The 7,747-nt window shown below is 58.3% G+C and overlaps 1 long non-coding RNA gene across 1 annotated transcript; it reads left to right on the top strand.

Moving 5' to 3' along the window:
- Nucleotides 1–2,931: 2,931 nt before the first annotated feature.
- On the top strand, nucleotides 2,932–3,471 carry LOC116525448. The gene is made up of 2 exons (XR_004257688.1): nucleotides 2,932–3,220; nucleotides 3,345–3,471. It is a non-coding gene; the product is annotated as an uncharacterized LOC116525448 (long non-coding RNA).
- The last annotated feature ends 4,276 nt before the right edge of the window (nucleotides 3,472–7,747 follow it).

Genomic DNA, 7,747 nt, shown 5'->3' with positions numbered 1-7,747 from the left:
CCCGCGTGTACTGTGTGAATGTGTGTGCATGTATGCAGTGAATGCGTGTGCCCGTGTGTACTGTGTGAATGTGTGTGCATGCCATTTAAGTGCATTTGTGCAGCGAGCGTGAGTGCCATGAGTACGTGTACACACGTTTGTGCACGTGTGTGCATGTGTGGTCTGTGTGCATGTGTGGTCTGTGTGCATGTGCAGTGAGTGTGTGTGTGTCTGACTGTATGTGAACCTGGGCTGGGACAGACAACTGTGAGGACCTGCCCACCAGGTGACGTGGCCTGGCCGAGTTTTGCCATCTTGTCCTCAGCAGGCCGGGGCTGTTGGGTGTCTCTTGAGGGGACAAACCTGATCCTCCTCATGGACCCACATCAGCTCGGGGCCCCGTGGGGTTCATGCAGGAGGAAGGCAGTCCAGGCTCCGGTAGATGTGAAGTCGGGGAGCCTCTGATGCCCCGTCCCCTGGGCTTTCCCAGGGGTCTCCAGTCTGAAAATGTTGGCCCGTTATAGGAAAATAAAATTTAGAAACAGCCATGACGAAACGTCTGTTACCTGTTCATGCTTACCCCCATTTTTCACGTTTTAAAAAGTTCTTACATTAATTAGGGATAACAGGCCCCTGCACCTTTCCTTTTACGTCCTCAGAGGAAGCCGTGGCCGCAACTCAGGACTGGGAAAGGCAGAAACCCAGTTTTTCCCAAAAGCACAAATCAGCATTTCTGGGAATCTTTGCAGGAGCGGCAGAGCCACGGACACACACTGTCCAAGGCAGCGCCAAGGTGCTGGTGGGCGTGGGCAGGAAGAGGGAGAGCTTCACTCAGCACCAGCAGCGATGCTAAAGCTCACAGCAGGCGAACCAAGAGATCTACACACCCTGCAGTGTAGATGCGGGAGGGAGCATGATGCCCCCAACAGGGAACCTCGTGGCTCTGCAGTCCCCCAGCCCCACCCCATGACCCCGGACCCGAGACCCCCTGGGAAGGTCGTTTCCACCTGAGGAGCCAGGTTCTTGCCAAGAGCCTCGACCCCGTCACGGCAGGCTGGGGCCATGGCGGCTCCCACACGCAGACCACCCTAGTCGGGGTCTTGAGAGCCTGGGGGCCCCGGGTACCTGCGGTGGCCACGACGCCGGCGTCGGACAGCAGCCTGTGTACCAACCCAGCGCCGGCAGCAGCAGCCCAGGTGGCCGAGGCCTGCGTGTGCCGCACGTTCTAAGGAAGGAATTCTAGATGTGGCAGCTTCACGGGATCTACCTCACCCCGCCACGGCTCCAGTGCAGCCACACAGCATCCCCAGGCCCACGTGGCTGTGCCTGATGGCAACGCGGGGGAGGAAGCTGGGCCCCACAGCCTGGGCGTGTCCTCACTGGGTGCTGTGATCCCCAGGCCGTGCCTCCGCCACCCCCCACGGCAGCCGCGCTCCCCCAGGCCTGTCGTCTCAGCCAGCATCCCCCCCTGCCGAGACTCCTGCCAGGTTAAAGGGAGAGCAGGATTTCAAAGGAACCCAGCACCAGCACTAGCGTGGTCATTTAACCTCACAGACACGAGGAGGACATTCACCCTGGTGCTCCCTGGTGCCTTTGGGAACCGCCCCTGCGCGAACGCCAAGCCCCCAGCACCCTGGGGATGTGCCGTTTTCCTACCAGACCCTGTGTCTCAAGGCAGAGCCCCGACCATGGCCTCCAGTGTCGGCCCCACCGGCCCCAGCCCCGACCCCAGACGCCTCCTGCCTTCCTGGGCCTCCCACGCGTCCCAGGGCGCGGTGGGGTGACTCACTGGAGGACGGAGTGTGTGGCCGCCTGCAGGTGGTAGCGGTAGAGCAGGAGAGTCTGGTCCACGCGGATGACGCTGCCGCCCTTCCTGAGGTGCTCGTAGAAGAACAGCAGGTCCTCGGGGACGCCCTGCAGCGCGAGAGGAGCAGGGGTGTCATCGGGCTGCCTCAGATGCACCACCCCTGTGCTCACCCGGCCAGCCAGGAACCGGTGGAAAAATTTTTGTGGCAAAGAAACCAGTTTAGAGGCTCAGCAGGGACGTGGGGCGGCGACCACCACCGGCGTGAGCAACCGACGTGAAACAGTCCTCACAAGGCCGGCACCAGGGGAAGCAGACGGTGGGCTGGCTCTTCGCTCGGCCCCAAATTCCATGTTCGGCAGCAAAGGTCTCAGGCAAAGAGAAAGACAGCCGAGGAAGGGGCTGGGGGGTCAGGGTCTCGCCCATGGCTCCTAGGCGGCTCCTCCGATCCTTTCCTGCCAGTGGCCGCAGCACAGAGGCTCAAGGGACTCAAAGTGCCGACTGTGGACAGAGGACAGTGGTGCTGGGTGGGCTCTGGGGCCGTGTGCAGGGACACTCAGCCGTGGGGGAGGCAGCCCCGGGGCCATGGTGCCGGGTGGGTGTGTCGGGGAGGCGCCCTGGGCCACGCCAGCCCTGTCACTTGTCGAAACTCAAAACCTTGAACCTCAGCCCACGGGGCTGATCCATGAACACTCCCTCCGTGTCAATGGGGATTCTGCACTGGGACATTCTGCAGGCATTCCCACTGGACTTTTCTGTCCTGAGAACATGGACCCTCCCTCCCCCAGCCCATAATCCCAACGGCCCCTGCCCTCTGCCCCCTCCCCTCCTGGGCAGACCCCAATCCTCAGCCCAGGCTGTGATCAAGCTGTGGGTCCGCCGGCTCTGGCCTTGTGCTGAGGGGGCCCCTGCTGCTGTCTTAGATTCCAGCACAAAAGCTGGGGGAGGGGCAGGGCACGGAGTCGGGTCTCCTCATGGCTCTCTGCTGCAGCCCCCTGGGTCAGCTGCCCGGAGACGCCTTCGCTCCAGGAGAGGGTGGGTTTTCCGAGAGCCTAGCAGTCCAGCCTCTTCTCTCCTCCGCCAACGCTCAAACTTCAAGTGCAGGTCAGTAAAAGCCCCAAAGCATCGTGGCCAGACTGCTGGCCTGTTTGCTCCCAGGATGGGCAGACAGTGCTGTGGTTCCACGTCCAACCTTTTAACCGCGCACCATGTAACCCGCACCTCTGCGGGGCCCTCTGGGCACCGGAAGGGTGTGAAATCCCTTTTACAAAAACCACGAAGACATGGAAAGATTTGTAACGATGCTGCCGGAAAGAGCAGACCTCAAAATCATGTTGACAGCCCTGCTAAAAGTTTATCCACCAAAAGACAGAGACAGAAGAGTCACAGAAGCCCAGGTGCTATGATGCAGGGTGGCTGGAGTGGAGGCTCCCACGGGTGCTGGTGGACAGAGACCCTCAGGGTGATTTAGGGTGAAGGGTCCCACGGGGCACAGTTCCTCACAGGGGTCATTGAGATATTTTCTCTAATTTCCTATGTTTTCAAAGGCAACTCTAAAGAGCATTGGAACTCTGAACATGTTCTAAGTTTATGAAGAGGAAAGAGGTTTCTCTCTTCCTATCACCAGGAGGAACCCAACCCTGGAGTTTTTCCTATTTTCTGGCAATAAAGTGAGAATTTATTCCACAGCAGCTCCTTGCGGTGCCTCTGCCCCGGGAGGAGGGGTGCTGTGAGCACAGGGCCTGTTCCCCTTTTCCTTCCTGTCCCCCGACTGCTGCTGCTGGGACCTGAGGGGCCTGAAATGGCCTCGCTCCTCCCCTAAGCTTTTCCCAACCAGCATGCAGGTGCCTGGAATGTGCTGTGGTGGGGAGGAGGGGTCCCTGGCAGTGCACAGGGGAGGGGAGGCACCAGGGAAGATGAGGGCGGCCACCCAACACCAGTCGGCTCCCAGGACCACCCTCGGGCAGCCTTTGGGGGTGGAGTGCGCAGAACTGCTGGAGGAGGGGGGCAGCGCAAGCTAAAGCCACTCCCAGGAAGGCGGGGCCAGAGACCCTGGAGGCTCAATCCCAGGAGGCAAAAGGAAGCGGAATCAGGCACGTGTGTCCCTCTCCGGGCCTGTCCCCAGCACCACGCACCCCTCTCCGGGGCCCGTCCCCAGCACCACGCACCCCTGTCCGGGGCCCGTCCCCAGCATCACGCACCCCTGTCCGGGCCCGTCCCCAGCACGCACCTCCAGGAGGAAGCAGCAGTCACCACTTGGGGACAGAAGGGGGAGAGCCTGAGCCGGGGCCCAGTGACTGCAGCTCTCAGAACTCAGGGACATGAAGTCTCTTCTGCACCAAAACCAACAGAGAAAACTAAAACCTGCAGACACTTCCGAGGATAAAAATTCAGCCTCTCCCACTACAATAACAACAAACCCCCAAACCAGGAACAGAAAAAACGCTGTAATTCCACAACCTCTACGTGTGTTTCAGGCTGTGGGGTGGGGTGTGTGGGGAGGTGGTGGAGACCCAGCTTGAATCAGAAACTCCAAGACTAAGGGCAACCTGGCCCGTCTGGGGTGGACGTAAACAGACACTGAGGAAGGTGCAGGCCTCGGCCAGGGCTGGCGGGTGCTGGGCAGATGCGCTGTACTCCTGGGAACAGGAGGTGTTTTTCGGGGGATGAAAACATTCTAGGGAGATGGTAGATGGTGACTGTACAGCCCTATAAATTAGCTAACAAGCATGAATTGCACATTTTAATAGAATTGTATGGCATGTGAATCACACCTCAATAAAGCTTTTATGTAAAACTGGGTCAAGTGGACTAAAGAAATTTTAAGGAGTGGGGGCCCACGGCTTTAATCCCAGCACTTGGGAGGTCGGAGGTGGGACGTGGTTGCGTGAGCCCAGGAGTTCGAGACCAGCCTGGGCAACACGTCAAAACCCTGTCGCTACCAAAAATATGGAAAAACGTAGCCAGGCGTGGTGCTGGGCACCTGTAGTCCCAGCTACTCAGGAGGCCGAGGGGCAAGAATTGCTTGAACCTGGGCGGCAGAGGTTGTGGTGAGCTGAGACTGAGCCACCGCACTCCAGCCTCACAACAGAGTGAGACCCTGCCTCAAGGAGAAAAACCAAAAACGAACAAAATATATGAGAAGCGAAGACTAAGTCACAGGATCCTTAAGAGAAGATAGGTTTTAGTAAAGGTGTAGTAAGGGTTACTGAAGAAAGGTGGGAACATCACCAGGAAAATAGAAATTCGATAATGACAGAAGTGAAAGGGTGGAGAGCACGTGGTTGAACCGGAGACTGAGAAAACCTCACCAACGTAGAGCTGCAGTCTAAAACAGAAAAACGAAACGGTGCCACCCACGAAAAGCCTCCAGGAACAAAAGCCGATCTGCCTTTCTACACACTGAGAAGCCCCGTCGGGTAACCAGAGACAAATCCTCGTGAAACTGTTAAGACTCCAGCAATAAAAACAATCATCAGAGTCTCCAGGCAAGAAGGTCACACAGCTTACAAAGACAAGATCGACGCACACTGGGCCTCTGAGAACGAACACACGAGGCAGCCGCAGAACGGCACGTGAACCGAGGACGCTCTGCACAGCCAGATGCTTCCTCCAGTGCCAGGCTGGGGAGCACAGTTCTGACAACGCAGCCTCACGGGGACCAGACGCCTCCGACAGAGCCGTGATGGTGGACGCTGGCTGTGACTGCAGGTGGGAGGCGCAGGGATGGGGGTGGGGTGGAAACTAGATGTGAATGTTCATCGTCTGACCTAAGTAGAAACAATGTAACAAAAAATGTGAGGAGGAGCCTGGCTCCGCTCACACCTGTAATCCCAGCACTGTGGGAGGCCGAGGTGGGCAGATCACCTGAGGTCACCAGTTCGAGACCAGCCTGGGCAACATGGTGAAACCCCGTCTCTACTGAAAAGACACAAATTAGCCAGGCATGGTGGCGCATGCCTGTAGTCCCAGCTACACAGGAGGCTGAGGCAGGAGAATGGCTTGAACCTGGGAGGCAGAGGCTGCAGTGAGCAGAGATCGCGCCACGCACTCCAGCCTGGGCAGAAACAGTGAAACTCTGTCTCAAAAATAAAAACAAATGGGAAGAGGGGAAAGGGGAAAGAAAAACAGGAAAACAGTAATCTCCCTGATGGTTGTGTGGGCGCTACACGGGGGACTAGAGGTGTTTAAAAAGGGTTAAGTACAGATGTAACTGCTGGAATAAAATGCAAACCTTCTCCAATGTGCAGAGAAATGCTGAAAATGCAAAAGCAGGTGATGGCTCCAGGCTGTCAGAGGCTGGTGGCCAGCGCCTTCAGAGGAAACTCTGCAGCTGGAACCTGGGGAGGCGGACTGCAAGGCACGGGGGGCAGAACTGAGGGCAGAATCCGGGACAAGCAGAGCACCTGGGGGCACGGGTGGTCTCAGACAGAGAGACCAAAACGGGAGGGAACATTCAGAGTTAACGTCTGGCAAGAACACCTGCCATCCAGTGACGAAAAGACAATCTCGTAAGAACAGGCCAACGCGCCGGACACATCACAAAGCAACACGAAAGCAGCCAGTTACCAGGTGAGACACCCTCCAACGCCGTGAGTCATCGCGGCTGTGCAGAGTGCGTGCACGGTGGGAAACCGTGAACTCCGACTAGAACAGGCAAAATTCAAAAGTCGGACAACACCAAAGCCTGGTGAGGGGCCGGCGAGGAGCTTGAGCAATGGGAGCGTCTGATGCAGACGGCGGGCCGAGGGGCCCGAGGCGCCGCCCAGGAGTCCTGGCTCACAAAACCAAATGTGTGCCTGTCGTCACGTGTACAACCCTAGGAACGTGGCGCATAGACAGGAAGACACCTGAGGTGTGGCCGTTGTGCTGGGTGGTGATTCGAGCCCTTCCTGTGGCAACGATAGCTTCCTTCCGGCCAGACCTCCCTCAGAAACCTGCTTTTGCTTTGTTTGGTTTTGTTAGAAACGGGGTTTCCCAGTGCTGCCCAGGTTGGTCTCGAACTCCTGGCCTCAGCGGACCCTCCTGCTGTGCCTCTTGAGCTTGTGGGACTACAGGTGTGAGCCACTATATTCTGCTATAAACCTGTTTTGAACCAAGAAAACATCATGTTTGTTTCCCTTGATTTAAGGGCCTGTGATGGTTGCCCACAGGGGACCCCCTAACAAAGCTGGGTGTTGTCAGGCACTGCCACACCCACCTCCGATTCCCAGACTCACCTGTAGCCCTCCCACCCGGCTGCTGTGGACCCAGAAACGGTGCACTTTCCAGTTAAGCATCTCCCCACCTGGCATGTTTCAGCTCGTGGTGACCATTCCTGCAGGCCCCTTGGCTCTGGCTCGGCCTCCGCATGTGGCCGCCTTGGGGTCCGCACTCCCCACGTCCACCTTGATGGTCCCTGCCCTTCAGCTGCTCCCTGAGGCCCACAGAGAGATGGCTGAGGATCAGCCCCAGACAGAGCTTCTGGCTCACAGGGTGACTTGTGACTTCTGCTGGACTCATTTCTTTGGGGACGAGTTGGCAGGAACCAAGGAAACACCGTCTGTCCCCATCTTAGTGGTAGACACTGCTGTCATCCCTGTCACCCAAGGCAGGCCCCAAGGCCCTCACCTGCTCCAGCGATGGCCTCATCACAGCTCGAACCCCTGAGCCCCTGGCCTTAGCCCCAGTCACAAGAGGAGGTGGAGACTGGACGCCAGTCATTCGCCTGGGGTGTCCGGACCCCCAGGAACCCTGTGTCAGACCCTCCACTGGTCTCTGTGTCCAGGCTCCCTGCTACTAGAGACCAGTGTGAGCAAGTGTTACTGGCTCCCTGTGGGTGATGCCCCAGCCCTGGGCTCCTCAGTCCCCACAGGGAGGCAGAGGCTGGAGCCGGCATGGTGTAGACACAGACGCCTGCAGGTGCACCCCAACGGGAAGGACGGGGACACGGACGCCTGCAGGTGCACCCGACGGGGAGGACGG

Source organism: Sapajus apella, unplaced genomic scaffold, assembly GCF_009761245.1.
Source record: "Sapajus apella isolate SASKATOON/1434 unplaced genomic scaffold, GSC_monkey_1.0 scaffold48, whole genome shotgun sequence".
NCBI classification, from domain to species: Eukaryota; Metazoa; Chordata; class Mammalia; order Primates; family Cebidae; genus Sapajus; species Sapajus apella.
This window is presented reverse-complemented; position numbering and strand designations above follow the sequence as displayed.